Source organism: Panulirus ornatus, chromosome 17 (genome assembly GCF_036320965.1).
Source record: "Panulirus ornatus isolate Po-2019 chromosome 17, ASM3632096v1, whole genome shotgun sequence".
Taxonomy (NCBI): Eukaryota; Metazoa; Arthropoda; class Malacostraca; order Decapoda; family Palinuridae; genus Panulirus; species Panulirus ornatus.
Genome location: NC_092240.1, coordinates 1,910,249 through 1,925,000, shown reverse-complemented (window position 1 = coordinate 1,925,000; position 14,752 = coordinate 1,910,249). Strand labels below are relative to the sequence as shown.

The 14,752-nt window shown below is 42.8% G+C and overlaps 1 protein-coding gene across 3 annotated transcripts in view; it reads left to right on the top strand.

Moving 5' to 3' along the window:
* LOC139754499 (serine/threonine-protein kinase SBK1-like) overlaps window positions 1–14,752 on the top strand; it is a 110,038-nt gene that overhangs the window by 9,729 nt on the left and 85,557 nt on the right. The gene's annotated exons all lie outside the window — the stretch shown is intronic.

Below are 14,752 nucleotides of genomic sequence, written 5' to 3'. Positions count from 1 at the left end.
AGGTACATTACGTGAGGTAGGCGAGGCCATCGGCATCCAGGGGTCTGAGGCTGATAATGGACTCCCTTCCGGTGAGACTGAGGTCATGTGAAGAGGTCATACGTGTGTGCATCTGTTGCTGAGGAAAATCCAGGTCGTCTGGATATTTTCTTTATGGAGAGGGTCTCGTTCACGATTGTCAGGTATATGAGAGGCCTCTCACAATCACGATACGTCTGGCCTTGAGTTTTGTTGAACGTATCTGTTGTGTCTTCTGTCGTGAGACAATGTAGTCAACATCTATGACTTGTGTATGGCAGACGAGGGAAATCTCTTGGTTCAACGGAATATTTCCGCGTGTACCTCTGATCATACCATGGATCAGCATTTCTTCATGACGCCCAATGCATTTTCATCATGGACCTTATCTATCCTAAGGAGTCCATCCTATACCTACTCCTGCTTGGAGCGCAACCTCAATGCTGCGATAACCCCCATAAAAGAGATGTTGGGCGGGGGGTGGTGGGCCCATAATCTCTGAGAGAAAGATTCCCTAAAGTTGAGAATAATTTCTAGTGTGGATGTTAATGATTTCTCGTTGTTGCCGTCCTGTGCGGAGCCAGTTGTGTGAGTGGTAATAAGGAAGAAGTTTGACCTTTTAAGAAGTTTAGGGATAATAAATGTCCCATTGCCTTCATTAGGCAGACAAATAGCCTCTGGCTAAGACTACATGATCAATACAAACAGTCCTTCAAGAAACATATCTTTGAGAGCACTGTTAAGAAAAGCTACGTCAGACTTTGGTTTTCAGCTTGTGAAACTTTTAAGCCTTTTATCTTAGGTTTTATAAAACTACAGAACGTAAGTTAAGCTGATACGAAATAGCCGACAAGTTTTCGAAAGATTATTATTATTTCGTAACGTTTACGGCACCTTTATTATCATGTGGTAAAACGTATCATACCGGGTTATTATACTGGGTAGATATATATGTGTAGTCATACAACCAAGTTTCTTTGGGATACGATAACGTCTCTCTGTGTTGAGACTTTTTAACAGACATTCAAGGGATTAAGTTGTCGTACTTTAGACGTTTAGTCGTCATACTCTACTGCTTAAGTTGTCGTACTCAACGGGTTTAGTCGTCGTACTCAACGGGTTAAGTCGTCGTACTCAACGGGTTTAGTCGTCCTACTCAACGGGTTAAGTTGTCGTACTCAACGGGTTAAGTTGTCGTACTGAAGGGATTGGCGAGGATGCAGCATGTATCGAAGTGACGTAACAAGTAACATAAAGACCATACATAGGTACATCATGAACCAATAGACGAAATTCCAAGTGACAATAGACAATATTCTAAGCGACTCTACGAGTCTGAAGCGATAGACGGTTTTCCAAATAATTAGAAATTGATAAAGATAAATTCAGCAATCCTGTTTAAGTAAGACTTGATGTTCAAATGATTAAACCAATTAGTATATTGAACGATTAATTGTAACCAGTGCTTATACAACTTGCGAGCTATTTCTAAATTCATTGTAGTTCAAATTGATTATCCTCAGTCATTTGATACTCTGGATTTAGCTTTTGAAAAGTTGTGATGGAAATATCTCATTATGATTTTGAAAGGAAATGATTCATATAACACCAGACTAGAATATAAAGGCGACTGTATACTTGTATTATGCCATGATGATATACACATTGGTCAACACAGTGAACTGATTATAACCACTTTGCCTGTCTCTCCTCACTGTGTCTGCCAACACATCTCCACGAAGCTTTGCTGTACGCTAATGTGGGTATACATTCTGAATACGTGGAATCACGAGTTCGAACCCCGTCTGTGGCGAGATGAATACACTCGAGCGATGAGGGATAACTCATCACGCATGACCCACTGTGGCCACCTGGTGGTGAGGGAAAGTTGCTGTCTGGCCGGGGTTGTGTTGTGCTGGGAATAAAGTTTGGTAATATTCCGAGACACACACACACACACACACACACACACACACACATATATATATATATATATATATATATATATATATATATATATATATATATATATATATATATATATATTTTTTTTTTTTTTCATACTATTCGCCATTTCCCGCGATAGCGAGGTAGCGTTAAGAACAGAGGACTGGGCCTTTGAGGGAATATTCTCACCTGGCCCCCTTCTCTGTTCCTTCTTTTGGGAAAAAAAAAAAAAAACGAGAGGGGAGGATTTCCAGTCCCCCGCTCCCTTCCCTTTTAGTCGCCTTCTACTACACGCAGGGAATACGTGGGAAGTATTCTTTCTCCCCTATCCCCAGGGGATATATATATATATATATATATATATATATATATATATATATATATATATATATATATATATTTTTTTTTTTTTTTTTTTTTTTTTTTTTTTTTATACTTTGTCGCTGTCTCCCGCGTTTGCGAGGTAGCGCAAGGAAACAGACGAAAGAAATGGCCCAACCCCCCCCCCATACACATGTACATACACACGTCCACACACGCAAATATACATACCTACACAGCTTTCCATGGTTTACCCCAGACGCTTCACATGCCTTGCTTCAATCCACTGACAGCACGTCAACCCCTGTATACCACATGACTCCAATTCACTCTATTTCTTGCCCTCCTTTCACCCTCCTGCATGTTCAGGCCCCGATCACACAAAATCTTTTTCACTCCATCTTTCCACCTCCAATTTGGTCTCCCTCTTCTCCTCGTTCCCTCCACCTCCGACACATATATCCTCTTGGTCAATCTCTCCTCACTCATTCTCTCCATGTGCCCAAACCATTTCAAAACACCCTCCTCTGCTCTCTCGACCACGCTCTTTTTATTTCCACACATCTCTCTTACCCTTACGTTACTTACTCGATCAAACCACCTCACACCACACATTGTCCTCAAACATCTCATTTCCAGCACATCCATCCTCCTGCGCACATCTCTATCCATAGCCCACGCCTCGCAACCATACAGCATTGTTGGAACCACTATTCCCTCAAACATACCCATTTTTGCTTTCCGAGATAATGTTCTCGACTTCCACACATTTTTCAAGGCTCCCAAAATTTTCGCCCCCTCCCCCACCCTATGATCCACTTCCGCTTCCATGGTTCCATCCGCTGACAGAAGAATATATGGTGTGGGAGGCAAGTTGTTAGAAGCAGTGAAAAGTTTTTATCGAGGATGTAAGGCATGTGTACGTGTAGGAAGAGAGGAAAGTGATTGGTTCTCAGTGAATGTAGGTTTGCGGCAGGGGTGTGTGATGTCTCCATGGTTGTTTAATTTGTTTATGGATGGGGTTGTAAGGGAGGTAAATGCAAGAGTCCTGGAAAGAGGGGCAAGTATGAAGTCTGTTGGGGATGAGAGAGCTTGGGAAGTGAGTCAATTGTTGTTCGCTGATGATACAGCGCTGGTGGCTGATTCATGTGAGAAACTGCAGAAGCTGGTGACTGAGTTTGGTAAAGTGTGTGGAAGAAGAAAGTTGAGAGTAAATGTGAATAAGAGCAAGGTTATTAGGTACAGTAGGGGTGAGGGTCAAGTCAATTGGGAGGTGAGTTTGAATGGAGAAAAACTGGAGGAAGTGAAGTGTTTTAGATATCTGGGAGTGGATATATATATATATATATATATATATATATATATATATATATATATATATACAAATTTTCTTTACATATTCGCCATTTTCCGCGTTAGCGAGGTAGTGTCAAGAACAGAGGACTTAGCCTTGGAGGAAAAAGTCCTCACATGGTCCCCTTCTCTGTTCCTTCTTTTGGAAAATAACAGGAGGGGAGGATTTCCAGTCCCCCGCTCCCATCCCTCTCAGTCGCCTTCTACGACACACAGGGAATACGTGGGAAGTAAACTTTCTCCCCTGTCCCCCAGGAATAGGGGAGAATATCGTGATGCAATAAAGTAATGAAGAAACTTGCAGCAAAAAAGGTAATGAACCACTTTTATAGTATACGACTTGAACATAAATGGAATCAAGTGAATGCAAATGTAGTTCCTGCAGACATCATACACAAGTCTAAAGAGTAGTGTAATATATAAGAATGTTCGAAAGATGAGGTCCAACGAGTGTTAAACTCCATCCACGTACAGTACAAATATGTCATCACAAATTAGTGATTAAACACGAATGAATACCTAAAGAAACTCTCATTTACTTTGGTAAGTACTAATAAGTGCATACGTACATATAGACACACACGCACACAGACATACACATATAAATACACACAAATACACTTACCCATACACGCATCAACCTACATACATCAACATTTAAACATACGTATGAATACACAAACATAGAAACATACACACATACACTGGCACTGCTGAATATTGCCTGATGCACAGAAAACATCTCCTGACGTTCAACATTCACTGGTGGCCGTGTGAAGGAGAACGCACGCAGTGTGGATCTAAAGTTCTGTTGTGTGAGTGTTAGGAAAGAGATAAGAGTTTGTGTCACAGTGCCGAAATTCCCGTCCCTGGAGGGTGCAGCAGTGGTGCTGTGGGGTGATGGGTGGGAGGGAAGAAGGAGAGGGGAAGGTAGAACGGGAGGGGAGACAAGGAGTAAACAGGAGGGATAGGGAGCGAAAAAGGGAAAAGTGAAAGATGACTCGGGTGAAGAGAAGGTTATCAAAGGCTGTAAGAGGAACTTGTGGTATGGGAGCTTGGAAGGAGGTAATTGGCAGAAGGAAGGTCAGGGTAATGGGATGGCTGCAGGGGGTTAGGGTAATGGGTAGCTGATAGGGAAGAGAACAGGTGGATAGTGAGGGATGAGTTCTGCGATGCTTAGATGGTAGAGCGGGGAGGAGAGTAGGTGGCAGTAAAGTGCTTAGGCAGATGACAGGGTATGAGTAGGGATAGGTGAGACGATAGAGAAAGGATAAGTGGATGATATTTGAGGAATAGAGGATAAGTATAGGGTGGTAAGAGGATAAAGGGAGAACAGAAGAAAATTAATGAGAGCTGGAAACCTGACTCCAGAGCGAGATGCGGCAGGGTTCATTTCGGACAATATTGGTAGAGTGAGGCGGAAGCCAACACCCAGCAGTGACCCCGGGCAAGGGCAGCCAAGGCGGGGATAGCATCCAGCAGTGACCTCGGAGCACCCAGCAGTGACATCCCTAGCGGGGCTCTGTCACTACTGGCTTCCGATCTGCTGCATCTGCAGAACGTCTCTTGGAGATATCACTGATATCTAGTCATAGAATGATAGCGAAGTTGATGGAAAGAAATCGTAACGAATTAAGAAACATGTGTATGTGCGCCTTTCAAATGTACTTAAGAGCTTCGACACTGTTATCTTATGCTATCATGATTACAGTTCTCCAGTGTCTGGAGCCCTTACGCTGTCAGCAAGGGCCACTCTTTGTTCAGCGTCTCTGAGGAGTAGCTCCCTGGTCTTACTGTTGTAACCCGTGTCGTACCCTCCTTGCCATCACAGCTCCAAAGTCTGAATTGAAATTTTGTATGATCCACGTTGCACCACATGAGATGCCACAGGGTTGCTCTTGCAGCGTGGCTACCACATGCGACGCTGTGAGCCTGGCGTGCTGCACAACACCGCAGCGACGTATCGCCAAATACCGGCTGCACGTCTTTAGTTCAGCATTGGTATGGAGGCTTCAGTCTGTCGGAAGAAACATGATTAAGAAGAATGGTTCCCTGAGCAGCAGAGAGACTGGCCAGCCGCTAGCTCCCTGACGGGATATGTCCCTTTCTCCTGATGTCTGTAACCTTCTTCACCAACCCCCTACACAGTCGCCGAAGTCACGAGTTGGGTTTCAAACTCACTAGACGGGTTTCGAGCTTACTTGACGGTTTTCGAACTAACTAGGCGGGTTCGACGCTTCCCTTCACTCATCCGGGAGTGAATCTTGGTTCCAGAGTTGCGGACTCAACAGTTTTTGCCCCACAAGGGACGGTTGCAGATATATCAAGAACGATGTATGAAGAGGATGCAATATAGATCCCGACTTCATGTAAAGCGCACTTTTTCTCCTTGCTTTCTGAAGACACTGGAGATTTTTAAACAGGTGAGGTTCGTCAACGTCTTTCAATTTGCTGGTTATCTAACCTCCTCAGATCCTAGGAAAATTAGTTGCTGTAGTTGCTGGGGGTAGTTATTTATCTCTCTATCCCCCACCAACCTATTGGGTCAGGATAGACTAAGATCGTGAACACACCATCCATGGAGCCTCCAGCTACTGTCTGGAAACATATCCTAAGCAGGTCCTGCACACTGATAGCCTGGCACCATCCCTAGTGCACTTATATTTAGTCAACATTTTTTATGTGCATTTCCAATGTTCTCAATAGTTCAGAGCGAGTTCATTGACTCAGATCGCTGTTGCCAACGTTCATAAAAGAAGATAACTATGATTATATTCACTTAGTTATACACATATGTGTGTATGTGTGTGTGTGTGTGTGTGTGTGTGTGTGTGTGTGTGTGTGTGTGTGTGTGTGTGTGTGTGTGTGTGTGTGTGTTTGTGTATGTGTGTGTGAGCAGTTACCCATGTGTATAGTACTAAGACAGAGTTTGTGTATAAAAACTCTGACACGCCCGGTACCAAAACACAGTAATGATCTGGAGGAGCTCATACCGTCGACACAGGAGACATCGTAAAGGCTACAGTGAGAACAGAAGGGAAACGAGAGACGTATTACCTGCCTACCTGGAGTATCATCTTACCTCGCTTCCTCCTGCTGGTGTCATTACCGTCTCGTCCCCGATATCCATGTTGCCGTCACTAATTGACTTGGGGAAACCTCAGGTCACGAGGAGGTGCCTGGGACCGGTCGTCAACCTGCTCATGGAAGGGACATCTTCCCGCCTGCTGGAGAGGCGTTCATCACACGGGTGGTGTGAGGCGTGGTAGCAGCGCTGAACTCCTGGGGTAATCAATGTGACGTAACGTGATGGAGTGTGTTGTCCTCTCATGCTGGTGTCAGGGATGTATCGTCAGAGCTGTTCTTATGTGTACGTACGTACACTCATACAAGCACGCGTAGGAACACACACGAATTAAAACAAACTTACACTCTTAAAGGAAAATAGACCCATACATACTTGGTCCTACATACATACATACAGACGCGGGGGACAATAAGCTTTCGAATTATGTATTGTGTATGAGGGAAGCAACAATCGAGACCCGTTTAGACCTGCCATAACTCTTCACAATTGATCGTATCGTATCGCACATTCATCATCAAATCAGCGTACACAATTACTCGCTCGATGCCTACTCTATGTCGTGAACAGTCAAGGGGAATTTATCTATTCATCTACTATTCATTTTACCGCTATCAGCGGTTAATCTGTTGTGACACCCAAGCTCATCCTGAGAACGGCAGCGCAAAAGGATTACAGAGTTGACAAGGCGTCTCTGCCAGACTCCAGCGAGGCAGACGATCATGATATAAATTCTTACAAACTTGGTTCATTACATAACCTCACAGTCTTACATGTTATTGATATATCTATTAACTATAAACAGTGGATGAGGTTTCAGAATGCTAGATGTCTTACCGTTCATCATTTGATAATGTGTTATACCATTTTGGCGGGATTGGTTTAGATCTGTTGGTAAAAGGTTCTATTTGGTCACAGTCTAAGACACTGTGTTCTGGTGTGTGTTGTGTGTGTGTGTGTGTGTGTGTGTGTGTGTGTGTGTGTGTTATGTGTGTGTGTGTGTGTGTGTGTGTGTGTGTGTGTGTGTGTGTGTGTGTGTGTGTGTGTGTGTGTTCATATCTCTGGCCATAAGCTTACCTCATCACGTGACTTACATGTACACAGAGGTCAAAGCGCCAGTATCATCTGGGGTTTAGTATTGATCGAGCGATGACACCATGTTTTGGTCTGCTGGACGAGTTATTTTCACCACGAACATTTCGCTCGGAATATTTTTTTCATCGTGACGAAAAACGGATTTGCTGGTGCTAATTTGCACTCATCTACTTGCTTCAATTAAATCTGTTAGTTCCTTCCTAACTACGGTATAGGTCAACCTTTGTCCTCCTTCAGGACATTCTGGTAAGAGCTTTGTATTAATACTCTCTCTCTCTCTCTCTCTCTCTCTCTCTCTCTCTCTCTCTCTCTCTCTCTCTCTCTCTCTCTCTCTCTCTCTCTCTACTTTCACAAGATCTATATCTGTTTTCATATTCTTTGGTTTTGATTCCTGTGAATTGACGTGGGTAAGAGTTCGGTATATTTTCAATTTCCAAATTTCTAGGAAGGATGGTTAGGTATTTTCAAACCCGTTCATGTGAGAGGATGAGCTGCGCCACGCGTCATACAGCTCACGTCAGGTAGAAACTGTGAACATTTTCAGAATAGATTTAGATTTTGAATATCAGTAAAGCAACAGATGAATGGATATACAGAGAGACATATACGTGACAGTTCAGGTGGAAACTTTTGGTCGTGATCCCAAGCCCGGTATTTATGGCGTAATTTCAATACTTGATAATTCAGACAATATAGTAATCATGTATCATGATGATTTCACAATAAAAACTACACTTGTGTTATAGATGATTTATAAAACAAAATGAGTCATTGTTTAGGGAAGAACTCGGGCAAGTTCTCTAGGGATACTTTTGATATCTAGATATGTGTACGGAGCACAATGATCAGTAAGGTGTGGCTGGCAATGCAAATGAGGCCTGAGGTTTCTTCTTAAGTAATCCATCCTGCTCACCCGTCTGTGAGGAGTTGTCTGCGAGGAAGACAATAATCAGGAAACTGAACCTTACAGACAGACAGACAGGAGCAGTTGGTTCCTGTCTCGGCCATCCTGAGTACGTTAATGTTGGGAGTTTGTCGTGATAGAAGCAGGTGTCCAGTAGCCTCGTGAGACACAGCAGTACAACTGAAGTGGTGTGACGTAAACGAAAAAGGAGAAGGATTTTCTGTTACTAACCACACATAATGAACTTTAATCACTCCTTTTGTAGAATATAAATATATATGAATACAGATGAAATCAAACAGCATCAAACTATTGGGTCCTAACAAGGCTGTTTGTGATAGTGTAAAAAAAGAACAGGAACTCATGGGTCAGTGTCGTAGGAGAAGAGAGACATACAGAGTTATCAAAGAGGAATTCTTAATCTCCCAGATGTTCCCCACGCTGGCAGGAAACAAGAGCAGATAATGTCCTTTTCTACTGTACTGAAGATCACTATTCCATGAATTTTATCGCCGTGGGTGTGTATGGTCGTTTCTGATCATCACAGAAGCGTGGTAGTCATGCACCAGATTAAGTCGTCTGCCACAGCAGTCGTATGATCTCACCATACAAAGCGAAAACCTGTCATTATACTCATTACACTGGTGATCATGCTGTACCAGGCTGGATGGCGATTGGTGCTTATTATGACAGCGAAGATCGTAATGGCCTCCGTTACCTTGGCAACGTTCCAGTTACGCTATAAATGTGAGTTATTTCTGGTGACGCGAACACATCCGTCAGATGTGAATAATAACAAGATAGTGACTGTAACCGGTTCAGGTCAGCCGAAGGAAATTGATTTATAGCAAGTTGTAAGAGGAAGATTTCCCCAGTGCAACATAATGTACAAAAGAATATCTCATGACTACTGTACAAAGGAATAACTGGTATTTCTATAGCATGTACAGGTTATAGCTGTGTTTATAGAGTATACATGATATCTGCAGACATGACCGACATGTTTCATCACTCACGTATGCTGCTTCTTATGTCAAGAGACGGTCAGGTTTATGAAGAGGTTGTCTGTATCAAGATCAGGTCACATTTCACAAAGGTGCATAACAGAGCAGGGAACACCCTGACACTCGGGCCACAGCTTGACATCCATACCACACAAGCCACAACCCATCACCAGTACCACAACACTCAACCCAGATCACAACACGCAACTCAAACCACAACACATCATCCAGTTTACAATACCCAGGACACAGCATACCACAACACAGGTCACAACACATCATCCAGAACACAGCATACCACAACACAGGTCACAACACATCACCCAGAACACAGCATACCACATCACATCCAGAACACAACGCTCCCGGCCACACAGCAATATCCCAGGTGTTGGGTACGTCTCACTTCACGTTAGGAATGTCGAGTAAAGGATCAGTTTACGTCGACTATAGAAAAGTTTGGCTCTTTTACACCAACGCTGATTTTCTTGAAGAAAAATAAGTAGAAAGATAAAAAGATACATCTTTTATACCTCGGTGGTAGATGCTGTGAAATGGATTCATCTGTTAGAAACTGGAATGAAATTTGCGATGTCTAGTTGTTTGGGCAGGTCAACATATCTGGCTTGAACACGACGTTGTGATATTTGATCACGACGGAACGACCCTTGAGCACGACGGGTCGACCAACCCATGTGTATGATGGCCTGACCTTTGACTTGGTCCTTAAGGGTCTGGTTAAAGAAAACTGCTTCTACACAAGAGTCGTGTTGTCACACTCAAAGTTCTCAAGGTCGTGCTCGAGGGTTGTAACGTTGTGCTGAAGAGTCGTCCAGTCATTTCAAGGGTCGTGGAGTTGTGCTCGAGAGTCGTACCTTCATACTCAAAGGGTGGAACTGTCTACGTAAGTTCTTAGGGTCAGAGGTCAGAGGTATGGATGGTGCCAGGATGCTCGTGCTTCATGCCGTGTGACATATCGTCAGTTAAGAGATGAAGAACATTTAATAATCACTTTCAGCAGTCTGTTGCTACTGGGATCAAGGGCACACATGACGCCGTTGTGATCACTCTCAGCTCTTGAGGAACCATCGTCGTCCCAGAGCTGAGATATCGAGCTCACAGCGCAGTTAAGCGTCGTCCCAGAGCTGAGATATCGAGCTCACAGCGCAGTTAAGCGTCGTCCCAGAGCTGAGATATCGAGCTCACAGCGCAGTTAAGCGTCGTCCCAGAGCTGAGATATCGAGCTCACAGCGCAGTTAAGCGCCGCTGTTTTCCTAGAGATTCTCCCTTTGTATTCCTGAGATGGCGTCGGGTCAAGACAACACACGGGTTTGTTGCCGTGTATTCATGACCTTACCCTCACCTTGTGCTCGTATTGACCTCCACTTTATAGTGCATTCTTGCTGACCGTAGTCTTACACGGTCGTCACTCTGGTGTTACAATGTGGTCCTACTGACTGACCTTGCCATTATCACATGGAAATACTGACTACGATGTTAGTAGAAAAAGGTTCCAAAAATATAATCCCGCTTCAAAATGACCAAACTCTAAAACTATTTATAAAGGAGATATTGATGCCTAGAAGTCTTGAGTATATGAAGGACATTCACGGAGTTATATGCAGTCGTAATGTATAAAATCCTAAAGTAAAATATACAATAGTGTATAACTTTTCTTTTACTCTTTGTCGTAACCATCAACTTCCTGAGAACTATCACAGACGTTAGGAATAAACCACAATGATTGTTTATGCCGCCAACTGCCAGACTAACATCGTATATGGGTCTCTGGTATCCTTCAAACACAGCTGAGATATATGAATATATATATACATTCCTAGCTTCAACACAGCTGAGAAATATAAACTTTCCTAGCCTTAAACACAGCTGGGAAATATATACATTCCTAGCTTCAAACACAGATGAGAAACATACTTATCTTCCATCTTGTCTTGATTCTTCGAATTCAGAACTGCAGAATAGTAATCTAGTCACTTGTAGCCAGTGAATGTAGGATCTGTAAGTTACATCGTATTCTTTCTGTGCACAGAGAAAATGAATATATTGTAGTCTGGTTTACGTAGTCTATCATTGTTCATATTACCGGAGTCGTGTGTGGGCAGCGGTCGGCCAGACGATAGCTGCCAGACACCGCCAGGGGAACGCACGATTCAATCCTTTTATGATTTTCTAGAAATATATATGATCCTCTTAAAAATTATGAGAGATCGTTTTCCCAATGGATTTAGGGAGTCATCACGCAAGGAATATTACAATAAAACGAGATAAATAGACCGAAAATGAAATCAGTTATATATGATGAAATTCTCTCCGGCAATCATTTCTATTTTAGCTGGCTATTAATAGTTCTCAAGGATACGGAAAAATGAGACGCAATAAAATGGTCTTATTATCGTCTTCAAACACTCGCTATTATTCTCTACATTTTAAAGATATCAAGAAAAATATTGGCGTACCTTCACCAGTTGATATTCATATAAATCATACACAAATTAAACGACTCCAATGAATCAGTTATATATATATATATATATATATATATATATATATATATATATATATATATATTTCTCTTTTTTTCTTTTTCTTTATGCTATTCGCCATTTCCCGCGTTAGCGAGGTAGCTTTAAGAACAGAGGACTGAGACTTTGAGGGATTATTCTCACTTGGCCCCCTTCTATGTTCCTTTGTTTAACATTTTCGTACCTTTTATCTGTGGAAGTGGAAAACAATGGTATGTTGCCACTGTTAGACAGCATGATCCAAAGGGTTCGATACATGTTTATGTCTACCATATACAGAACATCCACCAATGTTTGTTCTTGTGTTCATTATTGATCAGTTGAACATAATAGAAGTAAACAATCATCATTCCAGTCGATGTTCCTTACAGCATTACGTATATGCAGTCCAGAATGTATAGAAGAGTCTGAGAAGATACATTCTACTGGATCCATAGTTAAGCAAATGCTTGATATCGATGAACTGTGAAACTGATAACTGACCTAACTGACATCAGACTGACTGTGATGATAATGTTGAACAACTTCCTTGACACCTGTGGTCTGTGGAGCTGGGAACAGACTTGGTTGTCAACAAACTATGAAGGAAAGAATTAACAATGTCTTGATATCTGAGGATTTTTACGATTCAGTTAAGTTGTAATGTGAGGGAGGAAATCCCTGGCCTGCCTTAGTCTTGGTATGGTATGTTGGACAACACAAGATAAAGGAAAAATAGAAAAAAGTAGCATTTCTTGTTCCGGACGTCCCGGCCCCTTAGTTCTAAGCAACGACGCTGGGGCACAATGGTCCAGCCTTTAACGTTACCTCTGAAGGTAAGGTTACAGATCAGATCACTTATATACCTAGTGGGTTGTACTGCTGTGCTCAGTGGACTGATGTAGAGGGAAAATATGCATCAAGCATTTCGTTCGTAGATGTTTTGTCTCTGCTTGGAGGAACTACGTTAGATAAACTCAACGAGCTCCTTGAATTTACTCCAGGACGGTCAGGAGGAACACGCATGACTCATCAGAAGACACAGACGGAGGCCCGATAGACCTTGAGATAACTTACTGCCTAGCAACTGAGGTTAAAGACTGTCAGCCCAGAGGACACCGCTTAAACATGGTCTCTGTCCAAGGTTGAGGGTTTACAATCACCATGCAACCAGGACTGAAGGATGTCTACTCAGAGAACATCAACCAAACTTGTTACTCTGCCCATAGTCGTGGGCCCAAGGGAAGAATCCAACGACCCTCCTAAAGCTGGTCAGCCAAAGTGTCGTGCCCAGGCATGTCTGGGCTGGGGGGGGGGGGATGGTCTTGAGGCCTGCACTGACGATGCTGCTGGCATGTAGCAGACGACCTATCATGCCAGTTGACGGTCCTGGCACGTCAGCTGTGCAGGACGCCTGACTATTTGATTACTAAGATATGTCTGAGAGGAAGAACACGCCGACCAAATCAAGGATTTTTCCTTACAAAATACTGTTTTTCTGTGCTTTTGAGTAACTACAAAACAATGTTTATCTGATATGGTATGAGCAATAAAGAACATATGTTCATATCATGCAGTGTTTAAAATAGTGGTCAAAAATTTTCATAGCAACAGTTTTTGCTCATAAATGACATAATCATTTCTATATTCATCTTGCTTTGTCTCGCTAACTCAACAACCTTGATCTTTTTTTAAACATGATGGAATCTCACGCACATACCGACGCATCTCGGGGACATACCAACGAATTTCTGCCATCAAACAGTTTCTACTCTTAGCTCTCCGTATATACTCCATGAACGGTGAATCATGTAAAAATTAGGTTAATAATACTTCTTTGTGCACACTGATGATATATTTTGACTGTATATTCAACAGCGCAACCCTTCTCACCTTAAGCAGGTTAGAGTACAGAGCGAGATAAAAAACAAACAAACTGATTCTGGTCATAATGATTGTGAACTTGTTTGGGTGTGTGTGTGTGTGTCTGTGTGCGTGTGGTGTAAATATCTATTTGTACTGTTAGGGGAGGAAGTTTTACACTCGTGGGGCTCCCGTGTGTGTGTGTGTGCGCGCGCGCACACACGTTTGTTCGTTTTCTATGAGTGTAATTATATATGTATGTGTCCAGTTTGTATTTGCATTCATGACTGTGAGTGTAAATATATAAATACATCAACCTCAGTAGACACGTACAGCAATAAAGAATGACGGATCATTTCCCAGAAAATGAAAAAGAAATCCTGGTGGCAGGATTACACGCTCGTGTCATGACAACAACCAAGAAACACGAGGTGGCAACTCCGGCTATTTTGGTGCCATTCGAGCCATGCACGCATGGGTTGTGTGGGGGGTGGACACCCCCACCCAATGGGTACTGCCCTTACCTATTCCATGTGGCAGAATAGTCTTCCTTCCATCCGACTCAGTATCTTCCTCACAGGGAGATGCACTGTAATCCTGGCCTCAAAAACGCAAATCAGATAATTGGGCAAAAGGCGCT